This window comes from Nothoprocta perdicaria, unplaced genomic scaffold (assembly GCF_003342845.1).
Source record: "Nothoprocta perdicaria isolate Ctin4 unplaced genomic scaffold, notPer1 scaffold_151, whole genome shotgun sequence".
In the NCBI taxonomy this organism is placed as follows: domain Eukaryota; kingdom Metazoa; phylum Chordata; class Aves; order Tinamiformes; family Tinamidae; genus Nothoprocta; species Nothoprocta perdicaria.
In genome coordinates, this window is record NW_020454661.1 from 740,406 (window position 1) to 764,368 (window position 23,963).

At 42.2% G+C, this 23,963-nt stretch overlaps 1 protein-coding gene across 1 annotated transcript in view; it reads right to left on the minus strand.

The window, feature by feature from the left end:
• Positions 1-22,489, minus strand: part of KCNG2 (potassium voltage-gated channel modifier subfamily G member 2) — a 51,380-nt gene extending 28,891 nt beyond the window's left edge. The window contains exon 1 of the mRNA XM_026034899.1: positions 22,441-22,489. The gene's annotated coding sequence lies outside the window, so the exon portion shown is untranslated. The remainder of the gene's footprint in view (positions 1-22,440) is intronic.
• Positions 22,490-23,963: the final 1,474 nt, after the last annotated feature.

Below are 23,963 nucleotides of genomic sequence, written 5' to 3' on the forward strand. Positions count from 1 at the left end.
GAGGCTAGTGACAGCAATACCCATTGGACACTTCCCAAACCAGCTCTCCAAAAAGTATCACTATACAACAATATGGATAGTATTTCTCTCACACTTTGCTTCAAGTTTTTGTTTCAAGTTTTCTAAGCAGGAACTATCTTACTGTGGGTTTGTAACACACCAAGCAGAAGCGGAGTCTGAGCTCAGCCTAGTGCTTTGTTACTTTATGTCATGAAAACACTGGTTAAACAAGAAACATCTAAAACATTCTGCTGCAGTTTTTCTAAAGTGAAGGGATTAATGCTAAAAGTAGTTTTGAAAAGAGTCTAGACTTCAAAAAATTAGAAAGACATAACAATAACTTATCTGCTGTGTATGTTGCCAGTTTCATATGTCAAAAGTTGCAAGGAGAATAATAAATCTAAATTAGAACAGAGTGAAATTATTACAAACTATTAAAGGACATAGTGCAGAGGAAAAAAGGGAGATGGGTTAGTTTTCTGTATAACTCCAGAAAAATTGAATTTTACATTTTTCTCTACTTACTATCAATAAACTGCAATGTCCATCACCTGTTAAGCCACTACTATTTCCACTCAGAAGAGATGATAACGCAGGAAATTGCAATTGTACTAGAACCATCCTTTATGTTGTGCATTTCTTGATCACAGTTACATGAGGTAGGGACATAACCTTCTATATCTAGGCTCCAGCAGCAGCGGGAGAGAGGAGCTGTGGCAGGTTCCTCCAGAGAGCACGCTGGTGCTGGGGAGGCTGCGGCATCACAGAACCACAGAGTGGTTGAGGTTGGAAGGGACCTTTAGAGCTCATCCAGTCCAACCCCCCTGCTCCAGGAGGGACACCCAGAGCACAGGGCACAGGGCTGCGTCTAAGCGGGTTTGGAAGATCTCCAGAGAAGGAGACTCCACAGCCTCCCTGGGCAGCCTGTTCCAGGGCTCTGTCACCCTCACAGGAAAGAAGTTCTTCCTCACATGCAGATGGAACTGCCTGGGTTTCAACTTACAGCCATTGCATCAGGCAACCAAGCAGGAAACCCAGGAACTGCAGGTTGCAAAGCCTGGTGTGTGAAGCTGGATGTCACCAGCACACTCTGAGAAGGCGTTTTTCTTGATACTCTCATTAATTTGGCAGGGGCAGAAAAGGAATAAGCCTCTTGTCTGAGCATCCATCATCACATTTATGCTGTGCTATGTAATTAGCTGAAACTATTCAATTTGTTAAATGAACAAATCAAATTAACTTGACTCAATGCTAATTATTTTGACATGTGTCCATCGCTATTTGTCTTCATTAGACAGATACTGAGTTATCTGGTGTCACTGCACTTGCTAGAGCTGTGCAGTCAAACCATGATCACTGCAATGTTCTTTAAAAAAATCAGAATCTCACTCAGAATCTCACCCAAAAGTATGGGATTCTTACCTGTATCTCCATAATAAAAAACCAACCTTCCTCTGCTCTTCCATAAACTTTTACTGCACACTTTTCTTTGTATCTTAAACAGTATTTACTTATTGTTTCTGTAAAGTTATCTGCATATTTTGACAACAAAGTAGAGTTAGGTAGTTGTGTTAGTGTTGTATTCTGCCCCAAATCAATTCTCTTCAGGCTAGCAAGTTCAAAGATTTTAAAATGTGTTAAAATTCAAGATACTTTAAATGCACCTTCCCCTATCCTTAAACTGATCTATTTCAGAATAACCAACCACTGGAATTGAGTCACCTTTTTTGTTTTTCTCCCAAATACCTGCTTCTGTCATGACTTTGCACCCACAGCTGGCTTCAGGTATGTGAATGGCACTGCCACACGCCAGACTGTGTCATATTTTCAAACAGCACTGCTCATTCCTCCCGCCCAGGAAACCAAACAGACGGTCTCATCTCTGCAGCCAAGATCCTGGAAGCGTGAACAGCCTAACGCGTTGCCACAGCTTTGCAAACCTCACAAGGACACCTCAGGTGTTCTGGCAGGTCCGTGCAGCAGCGGAGGGAGGAAAGCAGTTTTCAGCAGGAGTTCTGCTCCCTCTCGAACTGTGCGACTCGTATCCGCTCTTCCTCATCTGCCCTGCGATGATGGCAGTTCTATACTTAGCAGCTTCCCACCCAGCTGATTAATATGCTCGATTTAGTACAAAATATAGCACTGGGTTTTCTAACTAGGAATTAGAGATTCTCATTGTATGACACCACTCTTGGAGCAGTTTCACATTCAGATGTTCATGCTGCTTTGCTTGGGCTCTTCTAATAAATGCATGGGTGTATTTGTCCCTATGTCCTTTCCGGGGATGGATATTAGGTGTTCGAAAAGGTTCCTGTTGTAAGTAATAACAATTCTGCGAGGAAAAAACTTTTCATCTTTTAGATTCTGTCAGTTTTTTATTGATTAGGATATGGAAAATTCCTTTTCCTGAAACACACAGCAAAAATACTCCAAATTTTAACACACTGTGAAATCTTCTAGTTCAGCCATCAATGTGGGATGTCCACCCAGCACAGAGAAAGAAATGGGTAAGACAGAAAGATAAACACCTGAACCTACCCTATGACAATCCATCTCACAATCTATTCCTAATATTTCTAGTCCCAGAAGAGGGAGAAGGAAAAAGCCCATCCACTGATTCATGGTGAAAAGAGACTGCAATCCTGGTGCTCTCATTTCTCTGACCAGTAAGAATGCAAAGAACAGAGACAAAAAGAAAAGAGTGAAAAAAGAAAGGGATTGAAGAAAATACCATGTATGATTCAAGTATAGGAAGGATGGAAAAGAAACAAAGAAGGTAAAACAAAACCAAACCAGAACTAAAGGTTTTCATGTCTTCTGACCAGATACACTTCAGCAGTCTAATGCTGGAGTGACCAGCAGTCAGTATGAAGTAAACTCCCAGCCTTTCAGTCCGGAGGCATGTTTTTGGAGGAATCACACCCTGGCCCTATGGGGTGACCTGCATTCTTAATTTTGACCCTTGACTCAAATGCCTACAGTTACATAGCGTAAGTATCCCCCGATCTTAAGATAGTCTACTTTTTATTGGAGCCTGGTGCAGACAATTTATCTTATGGAAACCCCAAAAAGATGATAGCAAATCAATGGATCTAGCCCTGCATGAGAAATCACTCAGGGGACCAGCAACTATCGCCAAAGTAGCTTCCATTCATCCAATCCATTCCATTCTCTAAGACTAGGTAGGTCTTAGAGAAAAATATGCTGGGAGCTACGTACCAAGAGAAGATGCAGGTCCTGTTGAAGGGAAGAGAAAACAAATGAGGAGGGGGGAAGCTAACCTAAAACCTAAACCTAAAGGTCCTTGATATTTGACAAAGCTGCCTCTATGCTTTTACTGAAGCAGCCCTTTTACCTCCATGCTCTGTATTTTGCTGGATGAAACTCCCTATGGAAATATATACATCTGCCTGACAGGAAAATCCCAGAGACTTCAATCTACTTTTATGCCAGCACTCTGCAGCCTCCCATATATGTGTCAAGCATGTTTGTTCTCAGCTATTCACTCCAGTCTTGGCATTTCCTATTGGGATGCTTGCTTCCAACATGCTAGGTCCCAATTTTGGACTCAGCAATGCAAAGACTGGCAGAGTCAGGCCTGGAAGAAGACCTCCAGACCCAAATACGCTCAGGTAGAATGATGAGAGCCCTGAAATGGGGAACCTATTTGCCCTTCTAAATCTTGGCTGAAAGAGTAGGGAGCATTAGAAGCCTTCTCACAAAGGGAAGATGGGAAGAAGGGGCACATAAGCCGCTTGGAAGGTGCTTACACTTGGACTCCTACACTGCTGGGAAAGCTGGAAGTGAATTCAGACAACCTCAGGTGGGCAGGTCCAAGCAGATCCAAGCCCACACGGAAAAGGAGAAGGTGGAGCTATGACTGACTCCATCCTGAACTCTTCCATTTCCCCAACATCAATAACATGGTGATTCTTCCCTGTGCCCTAGACCTGAACAAGGCTGTTCCAGATTCTCTGCTCCTTTCCCCTGCATCTCATCTCTGTTTATCCTTCTCACTGAGCCAACCTCTTTACGCTTTCCCTTCATCTCTCTCTCACTTCCTTAGTAGTCCATCTTGCTCAAGTGATTTGTGAGAATGAGCATTTTATGCATTTTCTGATGTGCTCAGATTACATCTCCTCTGCCTCCAAGAAAAGGGCATTAACAAACGGAGCTGGATGGCTTCTAAGCACTCATAAAATCTGACGAAGAAATTCAAAATCAGTGTTCACAGAACATAAGACAGACACAAATTCTACTGAATGCCACTTTGGAGTAACCATTTCAGAAGAAACCAGCTAGCTGGAAGCTCTTCCACTTCTCAGACTTCACATACACCAGCTAAGCCATTAACTGTAGGTAGGCACCTATAGCAAAGGCAAAACTTGTTTCTGAATTACTGTACTGCCCATCGAGGTAGCTCAATCCCTGTACTAGACAACTTAAATATCAAGCAATTGGACCCATTTGTACACTACTGAATCATCATTTTAATCATTTGGTCGGTGTGCCTGTATGCAGGCACACGCACACTAAAAGAATCTGTCAACATTTCAGTAAAAAAATCTGGTTTCGAACGTCTCTGTCTCCAGAAGTGCTTGCTCAGTTCTGCCTTATTTACCAAAATAAGCCTACCTGTGCATGCACCACATGTGCATTTAAACACGGTATTAAAATAGGCTGCCGTTTTTAGAGCTTTTGCGTGAGCTGACCTCTAGGCAGAAAACAGAGAGGGATTTTTAAGCTTACAGCAGAGCTCCACTAAGGCACGTTGCCACACACTCAACATTGGCAATAATGGCAAAAACATTATTAACTTCTGCTTTCCCAGGGAGCACTGCCCGGCCTACGCAGCGGGGGCAGAATTCAGGAATCCCATCTTCCAGGCAGGCTTTTAAATGAGAGGCTCTGCAGATCATGCCCCATGTAGCAGTCCCATTTTCACAACTCACCCGTTCTCCTGCCTCAAGCCGCAAGCTTCCTGAGCCCCTGCGTCCTCATCGGTGCTGCCTGCAAGAACCCGAGCAGTCGGTAGCAAGAACTGACCAAATCTCATAACCTTCAGGTGGGGCAAAGTGGAAACTCCACAGCGGCTTGAAGTATTTTTTTTTCTGAATTAACTATGAAAATGAATAATAACTAGCAAGGTATCCCTTATGTATCTATTTTTAAATTATTTTTTTTTCTGTTTTGAAACGTCATTCAATTTCCTAACACTTTCTACTCTGAATTCCTCCTAGACAGATGTGCTCACTGGCCACACCAATCTTCTCAGCAAGAGCACCTTGGTAAAGCCAGAGGTTGGGAGTAGAGGAATTGAGGCTTTGTGGTCCTGGGAAAGCAGAGAAGATTGTATGGATTTTTTTTTCCTCAAGCAGGTGATAGCAGAGACCTTTGTCCTCTGTGAGGACAAAAACAACCTAAAATCTTCCGAGGTATCTTTGTACTTCCTCTCAGTAGCATCCCACTTCCCTCTGCCTCGAGCCCCCACTGCTGCATTCAGCATTCACTAAACATGCCTGCTCCCTTAAAGAAGCATCTCATAATGGTACCAGAATCGGATTTTAATGTTCAATAACTAATGGAGAGGGTTAGAATGTTTTTCTAGTCTTTCCAACGCTCTTATTTCAGGCAGCTTGCAGAGTAAAGACGTTTGCATTTCACTTTTTAAAGTTAATTTTCAAGATTTTTTCTAAGTAAAGTAGTAGGAACGAGTGAGTTCCACTGTGAGCCAGTCTTTAAAATCAAGTAAAATTCGACTGCACCAGTTATGAGGCGCAACATCTTCAACAATTAAGTGGAGTTCTTCAAAAATCATCACCTATTTCCACAGGACTGGAGCCAGTGCAAGAGGTTGTCTGATGGGCTGATTAATCACGTGTCTAAGAGGTGAAAAAAAATTCACTGGTCTCTTGCTGGTGAATGTGGGTAGTCCAGAGGTCATGAACACTCTCACATTACACATCTAGAGAACTGCTTGGGCAGCAGCAATTGGGGATGATTTTTTGATCCAATTTGCTTATAAAAACCACTGAATGAGCTTAGATCTCATGACAATGAAAGGAATAAGAAAAAAAAATAAAAAAACTCACCAATGTTAAGGCGACAATATAGGCCCAGGGTGATTATTCATTTACTAATTGCTTTTGCGTAGGTATTTTACTGCTCTAGCAGTTCATGCCCTCCCTGTGAAAACATTCCCCTATTTAGAACTCCTTCGGCTCCTGCCAAATTGCTCAACGTTGGTCTATTCGAAATGCCAGCGCGCACGCGGAAATGTCAGGATAAAATACAGCTATGGAGTTCATCCTCCAGCATCCCTGCTACTGACAGGGGTTTGTTTCTGAGCAGTTATTTTCCTGCTGCAAAAGGACATGTTGTTACTCATAAAGTGTACATTATCCTGCAAGTGCTGCAAACAGTAAATCACTCTGCCAGATCGCAGTATCTCTGGCACACGCGAAGCCTGCTGGGTTTCTTCCCCTATGTTGTCATGCTTTAAATCTTGTTATCATTGGAGAGATGGCCAGGCCTTTGGAGCTACTTCAGTTCATTGCCACCCAGCCTTCCCTTTCCACGAGAGGCTCCATGAGCCACGTGCTGTCTGTTGTGCTCATGATTTAAAAAAGGAAAATTAGGAGGCAATTACTGCGCAGCTTTGCTCAGGAGGTGTTGAAGACATCTGCACTACCAAATCTGGGCTAGTTCAGGGTTGCCAGTAGAAACTTTTTCAATTGTTTCTAGCTTGCAAACGCCAGCTCTCCATATTCCACAGCTCCTTAGAGGTAGACTTATTAGGCAGTGCAGCACAACAAGAGACCAATGAGCTTTACACGAGCAGAAGTAGCAAAGCCTCACGAATGCATTGCGCGGGAGTGTCACTCCGTGTCTGAACACAAATGCCACGGACTTCAGGATCATTCCTCTGCCTGCCCTGGTGACTCCACTCCCACCTGGATCTATGCCACAGATCCACGGCACCTCCATTGCCAATGGAAAAAGGAAGGTTACAAGCTGTTGATGATCTGGGCCTTTGGACATGAGGAATTTGCTGCAAGGTCGCTCCTCCCACTTTGCAACTCAAGGCTTTACTCCTTGATGCCACCTTTACCCCTCACACCAGCGTCGCAGCCAGTGAGTTAATCACACGGCTTAGAAGCTACACGGGCCTGTTTCCCACCACTGCCTTTTAGCAATGGGAAGCTGCTCTAATTTTCTTGTGTTGATAATAGCCTCCCTAGGCTCTCAAAGAAGTTGCAGACTGTCAAGTGTAGGAATGGTTTTCCTCCTCTTCTCTCTGGTTATGCTTCCCAGCTGCCAAAAGAGACTCCCTAGAAGGTGCTCTGCAGTTTTTATATGCGGGTCTGAATAGCCACAACTTCTGGTTGCTATTTATCAGCAATATCGGGAAAGAAAAACTTGATATTTGGCTTAAGGAGAATGCTCAGTGGAGTTCTGCAGGTACAAACAGACAAACAAGAAAGAAGTTAGACTCCATCTTCGCCTCAGCTTTGTGTTTTGAGTGCTAAATACTAGCTATGCCTTGTCTACTAAAGAGTCTAGAACTTGCTCTCCACAAAGGCTTTTTCCTGTCCATTATGAGAGTCCTGAGCAGCATTGTCACTAAGGAGCAACGCCTGTAAGGCTGAACAGCTCCGTCAGACTGTATCACACAGGAAAATCACAGAATCACAGAACGGTTGAAGTTGGGAGGGACCTCTAGAGATCATCTAGTCCAATCCCCCTGCTCCAGCAGAGACACTCAGAACATGTGGCACAGGGCGGCATCCAGGTGGGTTTGGAAGATCTCCAGAGAAGGAGACTCCACAACCTCCCTGGGCAGCCTGTGCCAGGGCTCTGGCACCCTCACAGTGAAGAAGTTCTTCCTCACATGCGGATAGAACTGCCCGTGTTTCAAGTTGCACCTATTACTCCTTGTCCTGTCACTGGCCACCACTGAGAAGAGCTTGGCCCCTTCCTCCCTACATTCCCCCCTCAGGTATTTATATATATTGATCAGATCCCTTCTCAGCCTTCTGTTCTCCAGGCTGAGCAGGCCCAACTCTCTCGGTCTCTCCTCATACGAGAGATGTTCCAGTCACTTAATCATCTTTGTCGCTCTTCGCTGGACCCTCTCGAGAAGCTCCATGTCCCTCTTATACTGGGGAGCCCAGAACTACCCCCAATACTCCAGGTGCAGCCTCACCAGGGCTGAGCAGAGCGGCAGGATCCACTCCCTTGGCCTCGATTTAGTTATCTCTATTTTACTTATCCTAGGACATGACTCCCGAACAAAACTTGACTATTTTACTATTTTTTCTTGTTTTCTTGCTAACAAGCAACTTCTGCTCTTAACAAAGGAGAAAAATGGGAGTCATGGAAGAAACATGCATAAAAATAACTTTCATTTTCCCTCCTCCTAAAAAAAACTTTGATAAATATAACATTTCATATAATATAAATTCGTAACACATTGCTTTCTTACCAAGTAAAAGGTAAATGTGGATATCAGCATCAGAATAAAAATCAGTAAATAAGTAGATAACAACTACTTAATGAGGACGTTTGAAAGGAAAGCATGCCATCTGATTTGTGTTGCATAATTCTTTTTGTATTATTTATTTTACACTTTAAATGACCTCATTTTATTTAATGTATTCAGCAGTCTCAGTAGCTCACTCTGACACAGAATCATTTAGCTTAAGCTCTGATCAACTAGCTGCTTTCCAGCTTCTGTAGTCCCCTTCCCAACCAGAACATTTGCTCTTCAAACTCAATCCCATAGAGCCTTTGAAGTATTTGGCTGCTGGCAGCTTCTGTCCTGTGAAAGGAACTTGCAGCACTCTTTGCTCTGAGAAACGCTGCGCTGCAGCAGCTGTTCTATGAGTCCTAGTTGCAGCCCAGTGGACACGAAGGGGCTACAGAAACCAGCTCCTAGAGAAGAAAATCCTCAGGCTCCCAAGAAGCTGGAACACGGGGAACCCCTGGGAGCACTTGCCCATCAGAACCGAGCAGCAGGGAACATCCTACCAATGTTGCACCCAATGAGTCCAATTCATAATATACATTTCTGCATCTCTGCAGTTGTGATATGGATGCTTTTGTGGCTGTAAAAGATGATAGCTTCATGATCTAGGAGGGAAACAAAGTGTGAAATAAATATGAGACACGAGCAAACACAGATGGGTTTATAGAAGAGAGAGTGGGAGAGAGCAAGCACTTAGCTAAACCTCTTGTGGTCAGCTAAGAAATGTAAATTGCACTGTTTCAGATAAAATACGATAATGAACTAAGATCACTTGGTGGTTTTATGCCTACAAAGAATACTAAGTCAAAAAGAAATATGTAATTTCCTGAAACACTAGGAAGGAGGAGGAGGAAGAGTGAAAAATAAAAGGCTTTGAATGGAGAGAGATATGGTAGAAAACGGCTACTTCATTATTTAGAGCCTAATCCAGAGAGGGGCCAAGCCCCCTCAGTTTTCAGGCAAATTTGCAAGAGTCAGGTGTCTTGCAAAGAGTTCTTTGTAGCTCACAGAATCAGCCTGGTCTGTAATATCACCTAAGAAAATTATTAACAAGTAATACCATGTATAAAGTACCAGTTTAATACCAGTTAAGTCCAGTTTAAGCTTGGTACCAAGCTTAAAATTGGTACCAAGTCCTAACTTTACATATGCAGAAACATATTACATTATATATATATATATTATTGTTTATAAATATATAAATTTTATGTGTTATATAAAACATGTATTATATATAAATACAACAGCTGGATGTCAGGCAGGCATCTCAAGGCATCTCAAAGAGCACCTGAAGTGCCATTCAGCAGCTGAATCCCTTCAATCAAAAGTCAGCCCCGCAGATCAATTCATCCCCCTCTACAGAGCCAACATGCTCCTCGAAGCAGCCCACGTGCAAAGCAATGATTTCTGCAGGGCAGTAATGCAGGAGCCTGAAGCACCCTGCAATTAAAATTAAGGGCTATGCTTGAAGAAGCGTTCTGTAAAATGTATTAGACTGGTGTATTTCTTACTAAATGCTTTCTGTTTTGGCCAGGCTTGTTTAAAATGTTCTAGTAATTTTATATTTGGGAGCTCAGTTCCTTAATTCATAACTTAAACATGATCACAGCACACGCAGGTTTTGCACGTAGCCAGACTACACATACAGACTTCTGTGTTGTTCATACACAATTCCCTTGTGAAGGGAAGCACCTGGAAATACATACAGGCATATTTATAACCACATACATGAACCTAATTTGGAGAACAGAATACATTCCTTGTTTTTGGAGAGACCTTGGTCCCACAAAGGCAAGGAAAGCTCGACAGTCCTCAGGCAGCAAAGGGGCTGTGACTTTCCTTTCGGACAGTACTTGCCCTCCTTCAAAGGCAGCGACAGGTACAAGGCGAGCCAAATGGCAAATGAGAAGACAGGGAAAGGTCTGGGAATGTCAGTCAGTGTAACTTCTTTTGCTGGCCAAATGCATCCTGTTGTCAACTAAAAACAGTAAATATCCTTCCTCATCCTAGACTGATAGGATGAAATTGAAGAATTGTTTTTTAAACAGCATTTTCCAGAAATTATAACTCAAAAAGCCAATCCTCCCCAAATCTTGCCATTTGTTATATTATACAAAAAAAAACCCCAAAGTCCACCATAAAAAGAAGTATATCTAATCAACTAGTCATCCCATTGTGTACTACATATGTAGGCTCTCATGCTTTCACCTCTTGCTTCCATTTTATGTATTTGCTGTATTCCCACTGACCTAAAACAGCCTGAAATTTGTTATAGCAAGAGGAAAATCAGGGCCATCCAATTCACCAGTCCATGAGAGAAAAGCAAGCTACTTTTCATCATGTATGTACAGACATCATATGAGCATTAACTATTTTAGGATGTCAATATATCGTGCTGTTTGTCACATTGTCACAAAATGTTATAAATACACAGCTAATAAAGGCACCCAAACTGTAGATGCAGACTTGGAATATGGACAGCCTACTTGCATCTAAATTAAGAGGGCTCATTTTAATTCCAGATACAGAAGAGTTTTGAATGTCAACACTCTTGTTACATGTGAATCTGGACAGATTTTCAGACTTGGGGTATTGAGCACACAGAATCAATGTTTCCACAGCTCCTGTAGACCCATGGGATCCTGGATGGGTCCACTGTATGAGATGAAACTAAAGGAAACTAAAACTACTACACAGGCATTTTCCTGAAGACTGAGTGCAACATCACAGGGATAGGATGAGCTCAAGGTGGATGAATTGACAACATGGATCCTCATTTACACTCCCTACGTTGCACTCCTACGCAGCTTAATTCCATTCTGGAAGGACTGAAATGGCAGAAGCTGCACTACCCCTATCTCAGCCATTGCAGAGGGAAAGTAGGGAGGAATTGTATAGATGCTATAGACATTTTCATTCTGAACTCTCCTGAATGCATCTTACCTGTTAGGAGCACCTCCCTGCCACATATTTCCAACTAAGCGTTCATCTCCTCTTTTACTAAAGCAAGTATAAAATACCCTAGGAGTAGAGAGAGAGACCCGCCCAGGAGTCTATCCGACACTTCGCTAATAATAAAAGGTGAAGGAACTGCCTCTAATATCTTTTTTTTTGCTTCTTATAATCTAGCAAACCTTACTTCCTTTTAAGCGGTTTCTTCATTCTCTCTCCCTGCTGTCCTCCCCTACAGCAACATACTGATCCTCCTTTTACAGACCCTTTCACCCCAAATAAACGTTTTACAGCACAGCTCATCATACGCCAGTTCCAACTCCACACTACCAGACCCGTTTTCTCTCCCATGGAGACATGCATAACTATTACACTGGATAGTATATTAAAAAAGCACATAAAATTTGGTCATGTGTTGTAAAAAAAACAGCCTACAAATGTTTTCAACCACAGAATTTCATACCAGTTACTTCTAGCCACCAGATCTAAGCTGCAAAGTCCAAGGTTGCTTTGTACAGTCAGTCTGACAGCCTGGATTACTGAAGCTGGGTTTTGGAAAAAGTAATTTGGCATTTCTTAGTCTAGGTCTTACTTTCACAGCTATTATAATCTGATACTCAGAGGCCCTGAAATGGATTTTAACACAACACTTAAATCTTTTCAAATGCCATGTGTTTTTGGTGCTTGTTCCAGGCGCTGCAGCTCGCCCTGCCTTGCCAGCTCCCGTGTGTACACACACGCAACAGCATTTGGGGGGCACTCTTACCACACAGGCAATACACAGAGGCCAGCGAATGGAACCTGCCTGATACTTCTCACAAGCAATGGCTAGTAGCTTTTTAATTATCGAAACTGTGACAAAAATAAGTAAGATTTAAGGTTACATTTTTACTGCCTCCTTTTTTGTGTGTACAAAAGCATGGCCACATAGCGATACCAGGCAACTAGCCATGCAGAGATTCAGAGGGCTGTTTAAGGACAACTTTATGCCCTCAGATGTACATTTTACATATATGAAGGAATGCAAACAGGCAAACCAGAAGCCTGATGAAGACTGTGCTATTTACTTTAGAGGATATTACTTATTAGGTAATAAATCCTAAATGTCAAAGTTGTAAATTATGGCTTTGTTTTCCAATTTATCATTTGCATTTTCTATAATAAAAGAACAATCCTTGACTCATTGAAAATACAGCTGGTTCTGACCTTACATTTTGACTAATGTAAAATTTGTGATGTGCAAAAGCTTGCAGAAATAGAACATGAAAACCTGCATAACGGGTGCATTCACACTTTATTTCAGAGCCATTTGTTTTGCTGATTTATAACCCTTCTGTTCTTAATGTAATTTCTGTAAGTTACCTTATTTTCTAGTAAATACTACTTTTAAGTCTTCCCATTTTCTCCTCTTTACACTCTACAAATTGGATTGCTTGAAACCTCCAGCGATGATCTGCAACAGACACTTTTAACCTTGCCTAGGCTCCTTGTTCTCACAGTCTTTTACCTTCCAGGACGAAGAGCAGCATCGAATTTCCTTTCCTTTTGCTAGGTCCCTTTCTTCCAGCTAGATGGCACACACAACCCTTGGGCTCGCAGGGCACTAAGTTCAGCACCAGCACTTTACAGCTCCTCACAGTATCTTTTTCCTCCATGAATTTATCATGACAGGTTACTCCTGGAAGTTCCTAAAAATTCAAAATTCACTCTGTTGAAATTACATACCAGTGGGATATGACATAAGGACAGTTTCCAGACTTGACAAGAAGATTATAATAAATTTTTAGCTCATATCTTTAGTTAGGCTTAGATTTATTCCATCTGCCATTCAAATGCCTAGAAGGATACCTGGGGCATAATCTGCAAATGTTTCCCTTGGTTAAGGGAAAATTTTCCTATTTTGTCCAGCTCAGGAGATGAGAAAAGCAAAAGCACTTTTTTCAGTCATTCTTTCCTCTGCATTCAAATACTTCAGAAACACTTTCCAAATATTTTCTTGGGATTTGACCTAAAATCACCGTGCTGCCTAAAATTCTTCACTAACATAAGTTATTTGTCTTAAAGCTGAAAATGTGTTTCCAGTTTGGGTGGGTGTATGGGAAGAAAGATTTGGATTTCTTGCTTCTCAGAACAAATCCATTAATTTATCAAGAATGCAATTAGGATTTCGGCAAGTTACAGTATGCAGGATTTCCTGTATGATCGTGTCTCATCTCTGACTCCTTGGGAGCAGCAGCAGAGGGTTCAGGAGGCAGAGGGGAAGCCACAAGCTTGTTCCAATTCCCTTCCTCTGTATCATGGGAGTAGGAGAGAGAGGCTGTGGCAGAAGAACTAAAACTTAGTCCTAGCCCTGCAATACACACGTATGTTAACAAAACTACAGTTTCACTGCATTTCACGGGCATCAGGCAGTACTTTCTGTGTAAAGGCAGGTTATTCAAATGGCTCTGCAACACCAGCGCCCAGAAGGGGTCAAGACCATCTAGTGCAATACTCAGATACAAGTTTCAGCTTGGTTCCTCTTCTGTAGCCAAGTCTAAAGCTCTGCAGCCAAGCACAAGCTTCCGGGCCCTCCTGGGAGCTAGAAACCTTATCATCTACTATCCTACAAAACTCCTCAAACTAAAAGTCTCATCATATTATGGTTTTAATCCCCAAGAGCGACTTAGTTCCTAGTCTCATGCTTCCAACTCAAGGGCATTGCTGTCCCATTCCACTGTGACGAGGTGAAAATTCAAGGTAAGGCCTGAAAGGCCAGTGTGCATCTGTGGCGCTCGAGGAGGTACCTGCTGACAGCCTTGGCTATGCAGGGTTGGTCCAGAAACACTCCTGCGCTGAGAAGCATGTAATATCAGCACGTGATTTTGCATTAGTTTCTCATTTTGGTAAATATGGATCACTAAGTACGTGTGATACTATACTTCAGGACACAGCATGTCCTACGTGAATATATCGGATGGCCATCGGAAATGCCAGCAGTGAATGGCTCAAAGCCAGACCTCTCTTAGCAGCTCTCAAACAGAAACAGGGTGAAAGAAAGGTTCAAGGAACCTTGTAACACACTATAATGACATATTAGTCACACTTATTTAATGACCCTTAGGCACACTTTACTCCTAGACCCAAACATTGCATTTCAGTTTACATTTTGTAAGTAAAAAGTCTAATGTCTTTTATACCTTTTAATCCTAGCTAATATAACTGCAGCTGTTTCCCTTGCTTCATTGTTTTGCACTGAAATCTCCAGTGAAGCATGGAATAACTTAAAAATTATAGAGTAGAATCATTCTGTGGTACAATCATTTTTTCTTTTTAATAATGGTCCACTTTTGAGAATGCCATGAGGAGTATAAACCGACATACTCTAGTGGGTTCTCAAGATTCATGGAAAAAGATAATTAAGAAAATATTGCTCTCTGTCAGGATTGCAAATTATTTCTGTGAATTCCTGAGGGATCTGTACCCTTTATCCTCAACAGTTCTGCCTGCAACTAAGGCTGGCTGAGCTAAGGAAAGCACAAAGGCAAACTGGAAGGCACAGAGCTATCACACCCTGTTAAGTAGGTCATTATTGGCCTTGTGAAGCTCTTGTGACAAAGTTCAAGGCAAGGGCTGCCGTGCACTGCGCCAAGGCCCTGTGGAGATCTCTGAAGTGACAGTGGTGAAGAGACCTGGAAAGAAAGCTGGACTCTTACCTCGTCTAGGCTCCTGATGCTTCTTTCTGTCTTCCAGGGAGATACATTTGGAGTTAAACAGGTATTAATCTGCAAAACTCACCTCGTTTGAGCTGACTGTTTGTCTCACTCTGTGCGCTTGTTTTATCTTTCTGCAATAAACATTATGTTTAGGTTATGGGTAAAATTGGATAATTTGCCCATACCTCGAGGGGTTAAAGAAGAACAATTAAACACTGTCCTTGTTGCAAGGATAAGGAAGCTTGAATAACCAAAGGACACAAAGATGAAAAGGGGGTCAAAAAGAAAATCATGTCACCAACGCTCTTTGCTTGTTAAACACACGTAAAAAAGGCTTCTCAACCAAGGAAAAGAAAAAGGAAAGCCCAAGCAAACGCTGACTCCAAAGGCTTCAAAGAAAAATCAGCCTGTGGCCATTAAACATGACAAATTCTCATCCAACGTGTGCTTTGCAGACCAGACTGCACATAGCAATACAGCGCCTCTTAAAACGTTTCTATCTCTATATATAGATATAAATAAGCAGCTCAATTAACCCAATTCATTAAAACATACTGAAGTATGGGTCTCAGAAGACCAGAAGACTGATCTTCTCTTGCTTAAGCTGAAAGAGTATCCCTTCATAAGGGGAATAAATGAATTCCAGACAAACTTAAAGAAAAAAAAAAAAGAAACTAACATTTATAATTACAGTAAATTACTGCATGGTTGATATGAAACAAAAAAAGAGCAGTTTTTAGAAATTTGCACATATGTATGTAAAGAATTAACAGGTGTTGTTTGTCACAGCCTACCACAGAAGCTATGAGAGTTCATAGAGAAATATAACTGCTATTAAAAATGATTCACCACACTTATTATCATGACAAAGCAGAGACTGTGAACTAGCAATTAGAATGTGTGATAATATAGATAAATACAAGGTTTTAGATATTCTGCAAGGACCCACTCTTGAAACCCCTTACTAACAGAGTCCATATTCACTTAAGGCCACCACTGTATTCAACAGAATTACTGAGTAGGAATTAGTCATAAAGATTAAAATTTGGCAGGATCAGGCACTTTATGGAAGTGATTTTCACTATTTTTTATTTTAAAGTTAGAAGAAATTACGAAACCAAAAACTTCTTCTAGGACTCTATCACCCAATGATCACAGGGGTCAAACCTCACAGCCCTGGAGTAGTTTTAGAGTACGGTAGAAGTGCAAAGAAACAGAAGAATGAACTTCTAAGGCTGAGGTATACTCTCATTTATATCCATGTACACCTGAACAGGCTCCTTTGACTTGCATCAACTCGGCCAAGAACATTCTCATCAGAAATTGCTTCCTTTGCTGAGTCCTTAGTCAAAAGGCTGCAGAACAAATTCAAGCCCTTCTGCAGCCAGTGACAGCCTCCGCAGTAGGAAGCCTCAGGAAGCCACCAAGAGAGGCTGAACTCAGACTTTAGGGAATTAGGGAAATACTAAATTTAATACTAAACCGAGAAATATTCTAGTGACATTTACATTCACACAAGAAAGGGAAGAATCGCCATCTGCAATATCAAATGCTGGGTCTCAGAAGAGTGGAGGATATGCTGCTTCTACTCCAATGCCAACAACATAAGGTGGCATGTACTGTATTTCTGAGCTCCTGCAGACCTAACCTTTCGTTTTACAATCAATAAAAGATATTTTAAATGCTTCTTTTAATTTTCTTCCTCATACATAACCCTCTTTGACTTCTCTCATTCACATGCATTTTCAAAGGTTTTTATGGGTTTTAGTTTCATGCTTTAAAAGGTGCCCATTGAATCACTTTTGCTGACTTTACAGACATCAAAAAACATTTAAAAAGTTGAGCTCAAAGGCAAGACTACATAAATGAACTTGACAAGATGAAGGAGAAGCACCCTGCAAGGAAAGCCTCGCAGGCACAGAGCCTGGAGCAAATCAACCCGACCTAGACCTGGTATGACTGGAATTGCTCCTGCTTTCTTGTAGCTTAAAGAGTGGAGAGACGCCTAATGTGTTGCTATGATAATGTGACTTTCGGTTAATCAACGAGCCAGGTTCAGCTGACTTACAAGCAGCAGATACGCCCACGTAAGCTTGCACACACTGAGCTTAGCTTGGTGCTAACACTTTGAAAATAGAAACGTGACTGTTTCCACCAGGACTGTCTCTGCAATTACACAAGGCAGGGTCAAAATTGTAACGGCAAGAGCCATCGTCTCACTGGCATCATTCAAAGTAAGCCTAGTTGCTCAGCAGAAACCTGAAGGAAGCTCTGGCATTTTCACTGATTTTTAGGTCTGCCAACAGCAGCCAGGTAAGCTCAGCCACTACTCTGAGCAGTACAGTAAGCTTTGAACTAGGTCATGTACGTTACCGTGGCCCATTGAATAGTTCAGCTAAACAATGTCGTGCAGGCTCAAAAGGCAAACTGGACTCAGTAATGGTAACAAAGTGGTATTAGCCTATCTGTGGGGAGGGACAGCAGGTCTCCTCCATCAGAATATAATGGCATATTCACTATTGGAAGAAAAATAAAAGAGGAAAAGGAAGCACAAAATGAGGAAAGACTGTATCAATCCTGATGGTGTATCATAATCTTTATTAGTTACAGTGAACTCCAAAAGGAATCACTACAGATGTCTGAATTAGAAACTAAAACTTCTGAGACTGTGCTCTATGTCCTGGGAAATATTTGCTTTTTGATATATTTCCTCCTTAATTCAACAGCATTATCAAAGGCAGTCTGCAGAGAAAAAGATGACATTCTTCAGAGCCAAGTAAAAATCTCATTCTAGCAGGTCAGAATAAAGTAGGATCCTAACCTACACAGACTTCAGCCTTGGAATAATATCTGAAAAGCTCTAAAGAGCCTTGAGTTTCACTCAGAGTTTTGCTAAATAAGTTTCTATTATGGAGGCTCTGGCTTCTTGGCTTTACTAAATGAATAAAATGCTCTGTTTTTCTGAAGGGAAACGAATGCTTCTCCTCCTGCCCATCACAATCTGCTCAGCCTGGAGTACCTAAGATTCTTGAACTTCACTCCAAGTTCAACAACCCTCACGTTTCTCTGGCCCAGGCTTTTATCCTATCACTTATTTTGACCTTTTCACTGATTTGTAGTGTTTACGATGCATCTTCCCTCGTAATTGTTTCGATCTCATTTCCAAAACACGATGGCCCTCTTTTTGGAAATATAAATAAACGGGCATTTTTCCTCAGAGTGGAAAAAAATAATAATTATGGATCATCCTGGTAATTGGTTTCTGAGAGTGCGCCAGACTTCTGGCTGATGTCTCTTCATACCACTCATACAGGCAACTCATGAACGAGCATCATGCATCCTCCCTTTATTAATTTCTGCCCTTTGTATGTTCAAAGGCACATACGCAGCCACACAGAATATCGCTGTTTGTGTTGAATATGATGTTCTGATATTAAGACTCATCCAGTAAAACCAAAACATCAGGTATTTTTGCAGTTAGCGTCACTTGAGCTGTAAAAAAAATCCGAGTTCAGCTGTGACTGAATTGTTGCAGCTCAGGCCAACGACAGCTCAGTAACCCCAAACCCACTTGAACCAGTTGGAATCAATTCATGGCAGTGTAGGTAACATTTCAATGTGGGAAGGTTCACATGGAGGGCCTCAGCACACACATACACCCCAACCCTGTGTGCCAGCCTAGCACAATAGGGCAGCTGCCCCCTAAGTAAGCCTAACACGTGGGGCTGAGAGACAGGCAGTGGGGACATTCAGTGGGGAGCAACAGGCAGAGCACCCCTCGAGTTCACCTACCTGCACGAAGGCGAGCTGGAGGGGCCGGGACACACAGCTGGGGGCGCGAGGAGCGGCGGGACGGGGCGCGCGGCACCCTCCCCAGCTGCTGCTGGCAGCCACGCTCAGGTCTCCCTCCGAAGCCAAGAGGACCCCAAGCACGGCTCACCCTCCGTCGCGGGAAGCGGCTGGTAGGAGGCCGGCTGGCTGGGTGCAAAGCACATCGACCCCGATGTGTGTTTGGCCGGGGTCTGCGAAGCTGCGGCAGTCTCGGAGCACAGAGCGGGCTGGAGCACCACGGGATGGGGAGCCACGTGGCCAGGGCAGACACCCGGGGAGGAGGAGGGCAGAGAAGGAGACGGAGATGCTGCAAATTGTCCCCAGTTCAAACAGCTGCCACAGGATGCAGATGTATGGTAAGAGATACCCGTCCTGGCCAAGCTAGGAACCAAAAAGTATTTTCCTACATTTACAGTTGGTTTGATGTGACTAAGGTTTATAACTTGCAGCTTAAGTTCCATCCTAATCTGAGAAAAAAAAAATGGTAGATAGAAATGAACTTCCAGTTCAGGATCCACTTCTACTCCTTCTGAATCAACTCCCAAAGTGTCATAAAAGAGTTACACCGGAATTTACCATAAGGATAATTTTCAGGGCTACAAAGTCTGGCACCCAATTCTTCTAAAAGTTGTGCCAAATCTCTGGAGCATGATTTATCCTAATACTGATTTTTGCTTCTCTTTCCTTTGTCTGTCCAGTCTCTCTGTACACATTTTCATATTAGAGATGCCCTGTAATTCCGTCAATGGGGTAAATGTGATCATAAAATAATGACACATTTGCAAAACTTGCTTGACAGCCAACACATATGATGCCTGCTCTACTGTACATCTGAGAAACCTCATTTTCAGCTCCGTTCCAACAATATGTCTGACTAGAAACATTTGGAAAAAAAATAAACCACAAGATGGCAAAAAATAATGCATGTATTCATGCTGCCTCTTCTCAGAAAATAAATACATTCATCATTCCTCTCAGAAAGCTCCCGGAGGAGCATGCTCAAACCCTAGGCACATCAGGCAAAGCCAACACATTATTTATCAGCTCCTCTTTCCATGTGGGGAGGAAGGGACTGAGCTGTGCTGGGTGCTGGTGCCCAGCTGGGGGTGAGGAGAGCGTCCCCAGCATGACTAAGGCTGTTCCTCTGGAGCCCCACGCGCTGAGGGAGAGAAACGTCTCATGGCCCAAGGCAGCACCCACTCAACCCATGCAAGGTCACAACTGACCCCTTATTCCAGCACATCTCAGGTTGTTTCTGCTAATGGGACCAGTAAGAGAAGGCTGAGGCAATCCAATCTGACCCAACCATCAAAACAAACAAAAACCAAACAAATTAATCCTTACAAAGTGCTTTTTTGGGGGTACTATCTCAATCTAAACCATGCTTGTTTCTTCAAGAAATACAAAGTTTTGAAAAAGCACACCCCAGAGTAATCTCAACAGTCACTGGCATGGGTAATGTTTCACCTTTTGAAAGGACACCAAGAAGATGTGATTTCAATGCTCTGGTTTTGTTCAACTCTGTTGCTTTAATATTCTTAGAAGCTTGAGTACAAGTTATTTCCTTTTAAATGTTCACATTCTTTCCCATTGGTCTGATATTGATTTATCTCCTGCCATTTGGACAGAGCATTAATCCAACATGATTTATTTAGCTCCCTCTTTTCCAACAAATTTCATCATGCTACCAAGACAGCTAACAAAATGAGAGGTGCCGGTTGACCACACAGTGCAGAGCAAGGAGAACCATTATTTCTGTACGTACCCTATATAAAGAGTGGCTATGTGTTTATGATTCCCAACAGCTGGCATTACAGTTAGCAGCTTTAATTATCCTATTTTAAAATTCAATTCCTCGCACTCCTGAAAGACAAAGAGGAGGAGATCATTTGGAACATCAACCACTCAAGAGTAGAAATTTTTTAAACTGATTTGACTCAATCAAAGTAATATGAACTCTTCTGTTAGTTTCTTGTCACCAGAAAAAAAAATCTCAAAACACTTGATTTGCTTTGAAGTTTTAGGTTTTAGTCCTGCACAAGGTTATGAAATGGCAAATTTGTTGGCAAAACCTGAACAGTAAGAGTTCAGCAAAACCTGAACAGTAGAGTTCATGTTAAGAAGTTGTGCGATTCTCAGCTTTTTCCAGGAGGGAAAACAGAAAAGCCATACAGATGATTTTTAATATTTAATAGGAAGAATAATGCTCCAGAAATTGCTCCTTCAGAGAGTACGTGCACCTACGGTTAGTGGATGCATCGAAAGTGGTTTAATGTAAAGCACTCAACCTACAGCACATTAGCTTTTAGTAAGACATCACAGATGGTTTTTGCTTTAGTCAGGGCTGAAGGACACTGTAAAGGCGGCAGCAGGACACTGGGCCTCTCTCCTCCTGAGTAACAAGAGGAGTTTCTGCCCATTCTCGGCTGACAAGTTGGGAAGAAGCCGCAGAGCATTTGCCCTGCGTCTGCCTGGATGATCAGAAATAGAGTCTTCAAAATGTTATTTTTTATCTCTGTTCTGCCCACTTAAACACGCTGCTCGCTATCTCAGTCCCAACAGCAAAGGAAAAGTGAGGAACAGCACAAAGGTCTTTCACAGCGTACGATATCATGCAAGATGAAGAGAGGCAGCAGAGGCTGGCTATCTGTACGGTTACGCTGCTTGCTGAAACGGAGCACAGATTCAGATATGATGCAGAACAAGAATGCAAATCGTAACTCACCAGGAAATAAGTTGAAGTTGTCAAGTTTAATTAATAGGTATTTAAAAAATACCTGACTGACACAAACAAAGCATTAAGGCCTGCTAATTATAAAAGATGTAGTAATCAGGCTGATGAAGACATTAATCTCAGCAGGGAAATATGCAAGTCGCATAACTCAAAACTGATGTCTTAATTAAGCAAATAAGCTACTCAGTGCATTGCAATGCCCATGGAATATTTAAAGAGGTGCCTGGTCAGAGATGATGGGGCATTCTTTAATAGAGAGACCAAAAAAAAAAAAGAAGAGATCATCTGGATCTACATAAGTATGACAAAGTTTCTGAGCCCCCTACTAAGGCTTCTCTGTATTACAAATTTAAAAACCTGGTCTTATGTGTCTATGTCACTTTTAAAGCAGGACAAAGCCTCCTCAGTCACTTAGACCGTTAGGAAACACTGCTTACTGCCTTACATTACCTCCATTGTTTTGTTTCTTTTCCCTCTTAATAACACTAAAATTTAACATTTATTTTACCATCTCTTCGGTCTTAAAATGCTGCCTCTCTGTCTGCCTTGCAATCTGAGGACACAGTGATCACATCCATTGCTGCCTTTCCCCCAGTCTACCGGGAGCCTCAAAACAAAGAGAGATTTGTCTACATAGAAGTTAATGAGGAAAAAGCAACGCTGAGAATTCAGGGGACGATTCTTATTCCGCAAGAACTCACCCTCTGGATGCGCTTGCCTTGCACCAGCAGTGCCTCACGCGTGGTGTTAGTGCAGGTTGGCAACTGCACTGTCAGTTCCCAGCAGCTTTTCCAGCACCAGCTTCTCCAAGTAAACAGGTCTTGTAGCACAGGAAGATTTAGTTCTGAATTTTACAGGTCATTTCCACAGCTTATAAAAATCCATCCAACACTGGCTAGATCTTCAAAGCTGTTTCCCTGCCAGTACTGGGTTCGGCGGGAGAAGCCAGATGGATCGTCTGGGAGCAATCTTGTAGACTGTCCTGAAATCCTAGTCAGGCACTCAAAGTAATTTCTCCCGGAATTAAAAACAACAAGAAAGAGAAGAGAAAGCCAGGAAGATATTACAGTCCTACGTGAGCACCTTGTTCGGTGGAGAAATGCAACTGTCCTCTTGCCTGCTTTAGCAGGATAGAATTGTTAAAGGAAATAAAAATGAACCCATATGTTTCAGGGCTTTAAAACAGAAGATGCATAAAGATCATAAGGACACAGCTGATACACCGGGGCACTGTGAGAGTTGCTCATACACAGGGCTGCATCACTACAAAAGCTGAGCTGGACGCTTCATTTTTTGTGCTGTTTTGAAACCATTTCGTAATTAAGTCCTAAGAGATGGGAGACATTTATTGACAGTGAATGCAGTGCTCCCAGGATGTGTTATTAGGCACAAGACCAGAGGCGCGAGGCCAAACGCCTTTAATCTAACAAGTGGAGTGGTGCCTCAGATACATTCTGCCTGGAAATATCTAGTGTCACCGTCAATGTTTTGTAAAAAGACAGGAGTCTGGAGTTTTCACAGAGCTGACACACTGATTTAACAACCAAAACAACATTAACCTGGAAAAAAAAAAAATCAGAGGCAATTTCCTTGTTTTTGAACTGTTTTTATATGGTATATAAAAAGTACTATCCCCTTTCCCTCTGCYTTATTCATTTTTTTAACTTTAGCACTAACAGATCCAATACTATGTGCTCGATTAGAAACCTTTCCAGTATCCACACGAACTGTGAACTTAGATCAGCTTTTACTCTAAAGGAAGTGCTGAATATTCAAGTCACAATTTCCCTACAAACCCACCGCTTGTTTCTTTGAGGGGAGCCTTAAGCAAAATAAAAGAGTTTTGAGACTGTCGAACCTCCCTTTCCTTCCTTGAAGGTCATCCTTAGGCAATTTCCGACCCATGCTGACAGTCAGAGGTGCGCAGGCAGATGATACCTTTCCTTCTGGAATAACTTGGGTGCTGCAGGCTGTACTAAAAATATGCTCTCAGATGGATTTTTCCCTGTTTTTTCACCCTGCACCCCCCCCTTTTTTATCATTTTTTAAATGGATTCTTGCAAGAGAAGGAGAGATGCCATATGATGTTTTCTTTTGCAAAAGTAACTCCGGAACAAACACTGCATGAGGAGTGCTCACCTCTTCAGAAAATAAGTAAATAATTATTAAGGGGAGGGGAAAAAAAAAAGAAGAAGAAGAAAAAAAAGACTGCAAGATATCGGGG